At 40.9% G+C, this 12,932-nt stretch overlaps 1 protein-coding gene across 2 annotated transcripts in view; it reads left to right on the top strand.

Moving 5' to 3' along the window:
* Positions 1–12,932, top strand: part of XPOT (exportin for tRNA) — a 166,770-nt gene that overhangs the window by 96 nt on the left and 153,742 nt on the right. The gene's annotated exons all lie outside the window — the stretch shown is intronic.

Here is a 12,932-nt window from a genome sequence, read left to right as displayed (position 1 = left end):
GTGAGCTGAGAGGCCCCTCCCTGTGAGACTGCGTCAGTGCTGATGACGTCACGTTTACTTGACGTCAGTAGTTCTTGTGCTAACATCTGGCCTGGGCTCCACCGAGCCTGAGGCGCAGGGCTAGGACTTAAGACTGCGGCCTGGAAGTGTGCTGGCTGTCACAACAAGGACTCTGTAGTCATTGCTTTCAAACCAACCCCAGTAAGTGGTTTGTAGAAGCCTCACGTGGGTAAAAGTTTACTTCTTTTCCTCATGTCTGATTTTCACCCAATCCCACGAGTTAATTCTCGCCTCTGTGGGGTTCTAGTCATCTCAAGTTCGTGCTAACGAAAGGGCTTCCGAGCAGAGCTGCTCCTGGGCTTGGCCATACTTCATTAGGCTTCCTTAAAAAGTTCTCAGAATGAAGTCTACCTTAATGTAACTTCTGTTAAAGAATCTGAATTGATCCACTTTGCCATTCAGGTTAATTGCAAATTTTTCTGACATTTAAGAAACTCCATAACCCAGCTCATGTGTGTGTCCCCTGCTTGAGACACTACCCACTGCTCACTTAGCTTTTACTTTTCTCTTTCCTTGTACATGCTTATTTATTTTATACTATTTAGTTATATTGTGTTTAGTCACATAAATTTACATGTCTTTTTCCTCTACGAAGTGGTGATTTCCCTAAAGCAGAATCTTTAGGGTTCACTAACCTTTATAATCTTCATCATGGATGGCACAATGGTGTTCCTTAATCAAATGAAGGACTTGCCTGTTTTCATTTTGTTGGTCAAATGAGATCTCTTCTGCCATTGTTACCTTTTAATATAACAAATCCCATAATTTGATTTTAATGAATATATAGTGTATCTGTTGCTTGCTCTCAAGAATATAATCGAGTAAGATCAACTCTGTTAATGATACAAGGCAGAATTTTATATGTTATAAAGGTAAAAAGGGAGGCAGCAGTGGTGTCTTTTTGGAAGAATCAAGGCTTCCTGGAAGACAATGTGATGGTTCTAAATGAATGAGTAGAAAAGTAATCAAAAAAAAAAAAGTAGTACTAGCCCCAGAACCGACAGACAGTAAAAGACAGTTTTAAAGCTCATAAATATACTCAAGATATGTAAGAATTCTTTAGATAGTAAAGGTAGCATCATAGATAAATGGGGAAAGGAAAACTGAATTAATAGTGAAGGAGACATGATTATGGGGAAGAAAAAAAACTTTCCCCCTGTATCCTACAACAAAAAATAATTGCATATGTAAAAAACAAAATTGTAAACAAACTAGAAAGAAATACAAGTGAAAATTTAATTGATCTAGAAATAGAAGAACGTAATTACGAAAGAATTGGAAGAAATGACAATTACAAGAAGGGATTGAATTGTTTGTAAAAATTTCAAGAAAACACTGCCATCCTGGGGGAAAGATCTTTGTGTCAGGCAGAGGTCTGATGTGCTTAACATATCAAGATCTAGTCATCAGAGAAATGCAGATTATTATATTTTTCACCTACCAGATTTTGTAAAAATCTTTTTTTATATGCTGGTAAACATGCAGGGACTCTGTTCTTATACCTTACAGATGGGAATGTAACTTGGTATGACCTTCCTGGAAAACATTTGGCAATATATATTAAGGTTGTATGTTAGTCGCTCAGTCGTGTCCAACTCTGTGATCCCATGGACTGTAGCCTGCCAGGCTCCTCTGTCCATGGAATTCTTCAGGCAAGAATACTGATATGGGTTGCCATTTCCTTCTCCAATATATTAAGGTTAAATGAGAGTATATGCACAGTGTCTAAAACACTAAGTGTAGATGCTTAATAAATATTAGTTAACACTTACTGTTGGAGAAGGCAATGGCACCCCACTCCAGTACTCTTGCCTGGAAAATCCCATGGACGGAGGAGCCTAGTAGGCTGCAGTCCATAGGGTTGCTAAGAGTCGGACACGACTGAGCAACTTCACTTTCACTTTTCACTTTCATGCATTGGAGAAGAAAATGGCAACCCACTCCAGTGTTCTTGCCTGGAGAATCCCAGGGACGGGGGAGCCTCGTAGGCTGCCGTCTGTGGGGTCGCACAGAGTCGGACATGACTGAAGTGACTTAGCAGCAGCAGCAACACGTCTGTTATTATTGTTGCTTTTATCGTTCACAACATCCAACCTTTAATCAGCAGAGCACCTAGAATAATACCTTGAACTTATTTAATAATAGCCAATTATTTTACCTGCCAAAGAATTTACTCAGAAATAGCCAGAGGAATTGCAGTTCAGGTAGTGGAAACTATGGTGGATCACAGGCAAGTCCAGAGGACATGGAAGGGCTTCCATGGTGACTTAGATGGTAAAGAATTTACCTGCAAGGCAGGCAGCCTGGGTTCGATCCTTGGGACAGGAAGATCCCGTGGAGAAGGGAATGGCTCCCACCCACTTCAGTGCTCTTGCCTGGAGAATTCCATGGACAAAGGAGCCTGGCAGGCTACAGTCCGTGGGGTCGCAAAGAGTTGGACACAACTGAGAGACTGAACTGAACTGAAGAGGCTGTCATAACTAAATAGTTCTCGGGAGGAAGCAGGGAGCTCAAAGTATGGGCTATGGAGGCTTTTCATTGTTTGTGGTGCTACAGTCTTTGATTGGGCAGTGGTTGGCCAGAAAGATGGTTTTATTCTTCCTGCTAAATAGTAAAGTAGGCAATACCTTCCTGTGGGAAAGAGGTAGGGGTATGTCTCTTACAGTTTGGAATAACTGATGATGCACAGCCATGAGAGCTCTCCCTTATAGACATATTCTGACTCCAGCTTCAGCTGAGGTTCTTTATTTCTACAAACTTAATGGATGTTTATTAATGTCTGTTTATATTTGATTGGCTGATTCTCCTTGTCTTACAGGAATTTTGTAGGAAAAAGATACTGAGTCAGTGACATGATAGGCTATTAAAACATTGATGCTGTAAAGATACAAGTTACCTTAAAGGATCAGCTGGTTCAGTCTATTAGCAAGACACTTTGGACAGTAGCAATAAATGTTAGCTGTTGACGATATGCTTGCCATCTACTGCTGCATATTAAATAACCCCGAAACTTAGTGACTTTTGTTGTTGTTGTCGTTCAGTCACTAAGTCATGTTCAACTCTTTGCAATCCCATGGACTGCTGCTTCTTGACCCGCATACAGGTTTCTCAGGAGACAGGTAAGGTGGTCTGGTATTACCATCTCTTGAAGAATTTTTCAAAGTTTGTTGTGATCCACATAGCCGAAGGTTTTCACGTAGTCAGTAAAGCAGAAGTAGATGTTTTTCTGGAATTCCTTTCCTTTCTCTATGATCCAACAAATGTTGGCAGTTTGATCTCTGGTTCCTCTGCCTTTTCTCAACCCAGCTTATACATCTGGAAGTTCTCAGTTCACATACTACTGAATCCTAGCTTGAAGGATTTTGAGCATTACCTTGCTAGCACTTGAAATGAGCGGTAGTTTGAACATTCTTTAGCATTGCCCTTCTTTGGGACTGGAATGAAAATGGACCTTTTCCAATCCTGTGGCTGATTTATTGAGTGCAGCACTTTAACAGTATCCTTTTTTAGGATTTGAAATAGCTCAAGTGGAATTACATCACCTCTACTAGCTTTGTTCATAGTAATGCTTTGTAAGGTACACTTGACTTCACACTCCAAGATATCTGACTCAAGGTAGTGACCACACCCATCATGGTTATCTGGGTCATTAATACTTTTTTGGTACAGTTCTGTGTATTCTTGCCACCTCTTCTTAATCTCTTCTGCTTCTGTTAGGTCCTTACCCTTTCTGTCCTTTATCTGATCAAATAACCCCAAAACTTAGTGACTTAAGAAAGTAAAAATCATATATTCCCTGTCACGATTTCTGTGAGTCAGGAATTCAAGAGTGTCTCAATTGGGCATTTCTGTTTTAGTGTTTCATAAGGTTACAGTCCAATGTTGGCTAGGGTTGTGGTCATCTAAAGACTTATTTGAAGCTGGAGAGGCTGCTTTCAAAGTGACTTCACACATCCAGCAGTTGTCACAGACTGTTGGCCACATGGGTCTCTCCATGGGATGGCTTGAGTGCCCTGCTCACAGCATGGCCACTGGCTTGTCCTCGAGCATGTGATCAATCTGATAGACCAAAGCAGAAGCTTCACGACTTTTTATGACATAGCCTTAGAAGTCACACTTGGCCACATTCAAGGCCATCCCTGATTGAATTTGGGCAGACTAGGGAAGGGCACAAAGGCTAGGCAGTAAGGTTCAAAGGAGGCCACCCTGGAAGCTACCACAGATGCCGATGACATTTCCAGCATGGAGGATTATCTGTCTTCGTAAAAATATCTAAGGATGGAAGCTCTTAACTGATCCTTTTTAGTAATATTGCTTAAGAAGTTGTCCCTTAATTTCAGCCCTAATCTTTCCTGTTAACTCTAGAAAAGACCACTGATTTGATGCTGCTCTTTACAGAGTCTTTGAAATATCCCTACTGACAATGCCAGTGACAAAACTATTTTAGTGATAACAACCCATTTTGGGGCCAAAATGATATTTAAAATGGGCAAGGCATTCATTCATTGATCCAAGTTTTTTTTTTCATTCATTTGATAAACAGTTGATTAATTTTTGTGTGTTGAAAATGCATATAAAAGAACATATACCAAAACTAATTTTACAGTTTAATGATTATTCCAGTTAATTCCTACCCCAGTTTTTAAGTATTTCAGCTTACTTTCTTTTTGCTGATTTGTTTTCTTGACTTTCACTTTTTTCACTTTTCTTGACATTATGCTAATATAATAGTAAAATTGTTATTGATTTAGCACTTACTATATACTACGTCTTTAACGTATGACTAATCTTCCAACAGATCTTCACGGCAGGTATAGTTATTACCATTTGATTACAGAGAATTTAAGTAACTTGTTCAAAGTACTCACAGCCAGTAACTGGCAGGGTGGGATGCAAACCAGGATCTGTCTCTCTTTTCTTTATAACATGGCTTCTGTTTGTGAGGTATCCCCTTATGCATATGCCTCCTACCTAAGAGGTAAGAGACTTCCACATTGTTACTCAGGCATTTTCAAATTGTTTTTGCAGTTAGCTCCCTTTTTATATGGATAGTAGGGATGAGAGGTCTGATTTCAATGAGAAGTCTTTCTTAATTTACTAAGAAGAACCAGATATTTGATATGGAACAACCTCTTTCACTTTCTACTTAGATTATTTACTAAAAAAATACCATACAGTTAACAATATATAGCTCTTTAGCACCTAATTTTCAATTAAATTACTCTCCCTGTTGTATATTTTAAAAATCTGACCAATAACAGCCCCCCTTTTTTTTACACTTAATTAGCTCTTGCCATTTTGTCTTTCTACCCATAAATATAATATGATTTTGAAGTCATAAGGTGGAAATTATGTAGGGTAGTGAGTTGAAAAAGAAAACCAAACTTCAAGAGAGAAAGCATATTTTAAATCTGTGCTCTAAATAACCATTGCCTAGAATTGATACGGAGCTGCATTGTGCAGTATGGCAGTCACTAGCAATATGTGGCTGTTTACATTTCAGTGAGAAACTAAATAAAATTTAAAATTTGGCTCTTCTTCAAATGCTTAGCAGCCACCTATGGCTAGTGGCTACCATATTGGAGAGCATAGACACTGCATTTTTTTTTTTTGGCTGTGCCTTGTGGTGTGCAGGATGTTAGTTCCAACCAGGGATGGAAACCATAACCCCAGCATTGGGAGCTCGGAGTCTTACCCACTGGACCACCAAGGAAGTCCCTGAAGTATCTGTCATCACACAAAGTTCTGTTGAACATGCTGGAAAGAAACAAGGTCATAAGAAAGAATTTCACAGTTAAAAAAAAATAAGCCAAAAGGAAAAGAACAGAAGTTCTGTTATTTTAATCATATTTCATACTTTCTTCTTGATTTTCTCCATATTTATGTTTTCTCTTTAAAATGTTATGTGTATATGTACATATATATATATATATCAGTTCAGTTCAGTTTCTCAGTTGTGTCTGACTATTTGCAACCCCAGGGACTGCAGCACGCCAGGCTTCCCTGTCCACCACCAACTCCCGGAGCTTACTCAAACTCATGTCTGTAGAATCGGTGATGTCATCAAACCATCTCATCCTCTGCCACCCCTTCTCCTCCCACCTTCAATCTTTCCCAGCATCAGGGTCTTTTCCAATGAGTCGGTTCTCCGCATCAGGTAGCCAAGGTATTGGAGTTTCAGCTTCAGCATCAGTCCTTCCAATGAATATTCAGGACTGATTTCCTTTAGGATGGACTGGTTGGATCTCCTTGCAGTCCAAGGGACTCTCAAGAATCTTCTCCAACACCACAGTTCAAAAGCATCAATTCTTCTGCACTCAGCTTTCTTTATAGTTCAACTCTCACATCCATACATGACTACTGGAAACACTATAGCTTTGACTAGACAGACCTTTGTTGGCAAAGTAATGTCTCTGCTTTCTAATATGTTGTCTAGATTGGTCATAGCTTTTCTTCCAAGGAGTAAGCGTCTTTTAATTTCATGGCTGCAGTCACCATCTGCAGTGATTTTGGAGCCAAAAAAAAAAAGTAAAGTCTGTCACTGTTTCCACTATTTCCCCATCTATTTGCCATGAAGTGATGGGACTGGATGCCATGATCTTAGTTTTTTGAATGTTGAGTTTTAAGCCAACTTTTTCACTCTCCTCTTTCTCTCTCATCAAGAGGTTCTTTAGTTCTTCTTTGCTTTCTGTCATCAGGGTGGTGTCATCTGCATATCTGAGGTTATTGATATTTCTCCCAGCAATCTTGATTCCAGCTTGTACTTCATGATGTACTCTGCATATAAGTTAAATAAGCAGGGTAACAATATACAGCCTTGATGTACTCCTTTTTCTATTTGGAACCAGTCTGTTGTTCCGTGTTTAGTTGTAACTGTTGCTTCCTGACGTGCACACAGATTTCTCAAGAGGCAGGTCAGGTGGTCTGGTATGCCTATCTCTTTCAGAATTTTCCACAGTTTATTGTGATCCACACAGTCAAAGGCTTTGGCATAGTCAATAAAGCAGAAATAGATGTTTTTCTGGAACTCTCTTGTTTTTTCGATGATCCAGCAGATGTTGGCAATTTGATCTCTGGTTCCTCTGCCGTTTCTAAAACCAGCTTGAACATCAGGAAGTTCACGGTTCACGTATTGCTGAAGCCTGGCTTGGAGAATTTTGAGTATTACTTTACTAGCGTGTGAGATGAGTGCAATTATGCGGTAGTTTGAGCATTCTTTGGCATTGCCTTTCTTTGGGATTGGAATGAAAACGGACCTTTTCCAGTCCTGTGGCCACTGCTGAGTTTTCCAAATTTGCTGGCACATTGAGTGCAGCCCTTTCACAGCATCATCTTTTAGGATTCGAAATAGCTCAATTGGAATTCCATCACCTCCACTAGCTTTGTTCGTAGTGATGCTTTCTAAGGCCCACTTGACTTCGCATTCCAGGATGCCTGGCTCTAGGTGAATGATCACACCATCATGGTTATCTGGGTCATGAAGATCTTTTTTGTATAGTTCTTTTGCGTATTCTTGCCACCTCTTCTTAATATTTTCTGCTTCTGTTAGGTCCATACCGTTTCTGTCCTTTATTGTGCTCATCTTTGCATGAGATGTTCCCTTGGTATCTCTAATTTTCTTGAAGAGATCTCTAGTCTTTCCCATTCTGTTGTTTTCCTCTATTTCTTTGCATTGATTGCTGAGGAAGGCTTTCTTACCTCTCTTTGCTGTTCTCTGGAACTATGCATTCAAATGAGTATGTCTTTCCTTTTCTCCTTTGCCTTTAGCTTCTCTTCTTTTCTTAGCTATTCACACACACAAAATAATTACAGCTAAATTTATTGAGTACTTAATAAATTCCAGAAACTGTACTAAGTGCCTTCTGTGTATTAACTCATTTAATCCTTAGAACAATGTTATATTCATTATGGAAAATATTTTTTAAAGAGAGAAAACCAACCTTAATCCGCAAACCCAGAGGTAATCACTGTTGACATTTCTGGTGGACACTGTGGTATGCTGCCTGGAGCTTAGGATACAGCTGCCAGGAATCTTGGCTGCTGATGACTCACACTTGAGTTGTTCTCCAGAATTACCTTCTGTGAAGGCAACTGCCTCACACTAGGTTACATCCCCGCCCTGGGGACAGCCCACATCCCATGACCGGTCACTTGTAAAGGTACAAGGCACAGTCCCTCAAAGATAAATAGTTGCTTATTTTAAAAAAAAAATGGGGGGTGGGTTCAGTGTGGGCTAGATCCCTGGTGGGAGATACTGCATGCTGCAACTCAGATCCAATGCAGCCAAAATAAATTTTTTAAAAAGGTACAAGAGACAGTCTGAGACATGCGGCTTCAGAACTCACCTCGTACACAAAGCTTCTGTGCCATCTGCCCTGTGGTTCACCCTCTCCCTCTGCCCAGTCCTGCCTCCCCTACAGGTGCTGCCTCTCAGACTATTCTGTGCTAAACCACCTGCATACAAATCTCTGCCCCAGAGTCAGTTTCCTGAAAAACCCAACCTCAGTCAACATTTCAGAGGATCAGTTCCAGCTTTTTTATTTTTGCATATATTTATGTAACTTTAAAAAACCTATCCAAACTTAGGTCACCCCAACAACTTTGATGTTTTCTCATCTGTTGTTTTGTATGTTAACTTTCAGTTGATAACATTTTATGAATAATTTTGCATGCCACTAAGTATTTTTTTATACCACAGTTTGTGTAAAAACTGAGCATGTATTACATGCTCCCCGGGATTCATGTAATACATTGTACTCAGTCTTACATTCTTGAATATTTTGATGTTTCCTGGTTTTCACTGTGGCAAACCCTGTAACTTAGGCCAACATTCATCCCCAACTTCTCTCTCACTTGCCTGCCTATGGGATGGGAAAACCAAATGTTCCCATGTATTTTGTTTTCCTAACCTTGCTAGGAGTGGTGTAAATTCCATCCTTCAAGAAGTCAGCTGAAGATTTCTGAAGTTGAAGGGAAGTTCCAGGAAACCTTTTGCCTTCCAAATAAAATTGCACAGCCAAAAATGGTATCATCTCCTCCCTGTTCTTTCTGCTTGGTAAGGAATAGGATGTCTGGAGCTGTGGTAGCCATCTTTCATCCATGAGTAAAAAGTCAAGAAAATGAAGGGCTTCTGGCCTTAAGATCATTGAACATTTAACCCAAGGGACTTCCCCAATGCAGGAGATGTCAGTTCAATCCCTGGTTGAAGATCTTGCATACTGCAACTAAGACCCGATGCGGTCAAAATACATTTTTTAAAAAAGCAACTGCCTATCTCTGGACTTCTCATTATGATGAGGAAAAAAACTATATTTTTAAAAATGTGCTTATGTTTGGATTTTCTGTTACTTATAGCTGAAATAATTTATAAATGTCACTATCCTTGATGTTCATGATTAGAAGTAATACAGTGATAAACACTTGAATAGCAATGGTTTAACCTAAAAGTCAGGGGAGAAGAATTAGGATCCTTCTCTTCCAGCGTTTCTTCTTTTTGACCTTGTGCAGCTCTGTCCTTAACCATCCTGTTTTCCTTTTCTTGTGGGGACCAGAAAAGGCGATAGTAGTTAGAAAAGGAAATAGACCTTTTATAGATCACAATCATATCTCTTCAAATAGGATATTTTAGCAAAGGCAGCATGCCATTGAGTTCATACCCACCACTGCAGAATCAGCAAGAGTTTTTTGGAGCAGGTGTTGCATGAACTGGGTTGCATTAAATGCATTAATTTTCTCTACGTGCTGTGCTTAGTTCTTCAGTCATGTCCGACTCTTTGCAACCCCATGGACTGTAGCCCATCAGGCTCCTCTGTCCATGGTGGTTCTCCAGGCAAGAATACTGGAGTGGGTTGCCATACCCTCCTCCAGTGGATCTTCCCAACCCAGGAATCAATCCCAGGTCTCCTGCACTGTAGGCAGATTCTGTACCATCTGAGTCATGCTGCTGCTGCTGCTGCTAAGTCGATTCAGTCGAGTCCGACTCTGTGAGACTCCATAGACAGCAGCCCACCAGGCTCCCCCGTCCCTGGGATTCTCCAGGCAAGAACACTGGAGTGGGTTGCCATTTCCTTCTCCAATGCGTGAAAGTGAAAAGTGAAAGTGAAGTCCCTCAGTCGTGTCTGACTCTCAGACATGGACTGTAGCCCACCAGGCTCTTCCATCCATGGGATTTTCCAGGCAAGAGTACTGGAGTAGGGTGCCATTGCTTTCTCCATCTGAACCATGAGGAAAGCCCAGTTTTCTGTATATTTGTCTGGAAGTCATTAAGGTCTCTAAGGTTGGGATATTTTATCCTTTGAGGATAAACAGAGAATCAAAGATGAACTTTGAAGTGAAAGGAGCAGTGCTAAATTACAAAGCAGATGTGAAGATTGTGTTTGATTTCAGCTTTCTAGTGGCAGGCACTTGACATTGGCAAAACCTAAATCTAGTGAGTCTACCTCCATGACTCCCGTTTACCCTGTCTTGAGGCTGTTTCTAATTTGACAGCTATAGAAACCTCAGACTGGCTGGTTCGAGTTCAAAGCATGGGAATACTTTACAGGTCTGAGGGAATCAGAGTATCTAAGACCTGGGGTGTCAAAGATAGAGATGCTCTAGCTCATTCCCACTAGTGTCTTTAGGATGGAAGATGGCTCTAGATCTGGCCAGAGTGCCAGCAAGTTGCTACAAACTAGACTTCCATTCATGAGCGTGAACTAAAACTGGCCTGACAAAAGCAGCAGAGTGACAAGGCAGCCTAAGGAAATCATGTATCTAATAAGGGGATAATATTCAGAATCTATAAGGAACTCTTACAACTCAACAACATCAAATAGAATCCACTTTAAAAATGGGCAAGAAGATACACAAATGGCCAAAAAGCATATAAAAAGATGCTTAACATCACTAGTGATTAGAGAAATGCAAATCAAAATGGCTACAATTGAAAGCAAACGAATAGAAAATAACAAATGTTGGCGAGGATGTGGAGAAATTGGAACCCTTGTGCCCTGTTGGTAGGAACATAAAATGGTACAGCCCCTATGCAAAACAGTGTGCTGCTGACTTAAAAAATTAAAATAGAATTACCATATGATCCAGTAATCCCCCTTCTAGGTATACATCCAAAAGAACTGAAAGGCTTTCAAAGAGGCACTTACACACCCATGTTCGTAACAGCATTATTCACAATAGCCAAAAGGTGGAAGCAAACCAGGTGTCTATAAATAGATGAGTGATGAAGAAAATATGGTATATGCATACAGCAGAATATTTTTCAGCCTTAAAAAGGACGGGAGGGAGGGATTCCTGTCACATGCTACAACATGGATTATAAGGACATTATGCTAAGTAAAATAAACCAGTTGAGAAAAGACAAATATTCAGTTACATTTATGGGAGGTATCTAGAAGAGTCAAATTTACAGAGACAGAAAGTAGAATTGCAGTAGTTGCGAGTGGCTGGGAGAGGGGAATGGGGATTTGCTGTTTAAGGAGTATAGAGTTTCAGTTTTGCAAAATGAAAATATTCTGGAGATGGTTGCACAATAATGTGAATGTACTTAACACTTAGGAGGGATGGAGAAAGAAAAGTAGATCAAGATCACAGGGTCCCTCAATGCCTAAGATACATATTTACTATCTTGGTCCCTTATTTGATGACCCTTGCAAATAATATTACTCATGGCACAGTGTGTATTTCGGTATTTCTTTGGTGTATTTGGTGCATGAAATAGGACCCACTCAGATCATGTTAAGCAACAGGAGATTTAATACAGGGAATCAGGAGCTTACAGAGTTACTGGAAAGTCTGAAGAGATAAAAGTGGGGCCTCCAGGAGTGCTTACTAGGACAAGACTGCTGGGCTGGTTTACCAGGCAAAAGGCGATCTCTGCTGTAGACAGAGAGCTGGGGCGTCCGGGGACACCTTTGGTGCTGTTGAGTTCAAAGACTCAACACTGTCACTGTTATCAGGAAGCCACCGCTGCTCCTGGGACTACCTCTCAGCATCCATGAAGTTAGTACCTAGACTAATTAGTAAAGCCCAGCGTGTTCACAGCTGAGTTTACTGGCAGAAACAGAGCAGGTGGCTCCAGCCTTCCATCCATCTTCCAAGTGGTTCTAATTGGCAGAAGCAGAACCCTAACTGCACGGAGATGGGGGAGGTGTGGTTTTTATTCTTCTTTAACACCTGCAGAGCGCTGAAGAATTGATGCTTTCGAACTATGGGGCATAGTCTTCTCCAGAAGACTCTTGAAAATCCCTTGGACAGCAAGGAGATCAAACCAGTCAATCCTAAAGGAAATCAACCCTGAATACTCATTGGAAGGACTGCTGCTGAAGCTGAAGCTGGAATACTTTGGCCACCTGATGTGAAGAGCCAACTCATTGGAAAAGATCCTGATGCTGGGAAAGATTGAAAGCAAAAGAGGGCAACAGAGGATAAGATGGTTAGACGGCATCACCGATTCAATGGACATAAACTTGGGCAAACTCCAGGATGGTGAGAGACAGAGGAGCCTGGCATGCTGCAGTCCATGGGGTTGCAAACAGTTGGACACCACTTGGTGACTGAATAACAACAATGACACCTGCAGTCTCAGAAACACTAGAGGACTTCCCTGGTGGTCCAGAGGTTAGGAATCTGCCTTGTAATGAAGGGGACATGGGTTTGACCCCTGGTTGGGGAACTAAGATCCCACATGCCACAGAGCAGCTACTGAGCCCACGTGCTCTGGAGCTCACTTGTCACAACTAGAGAGTCTGCACCTCAGCAAAAGATCCTGCATGACACAACTAAGACCCGACCCAGCCAAATAAATATTAAAAAGAAAAGAAATACTAGAGGTTTGGCATAAATGCTGAGAGCCAGTTCAGAGCACCCATCACAAC

Source organism: Bos javanicus, chromosome 5 (genome assembly GCF_032452875.1).
Source record: "Bos javanicus breed banteng chromosome 5, ARS-OSU_banteng_1.0, whole genome shotgun sequence".
In the NCBI taxonomy this organism is placed as follows: Eukaryota; Metazoa; Chordata; class Mammalia; order Artiodactyla; family Bovidae; genus Bos; species Bos javanicus.
The sequence above is the reverse complement of the archived record's forward strand: the minus strand, read 5'-3'. Positions and strand labels throughout refer to the sequence as shown.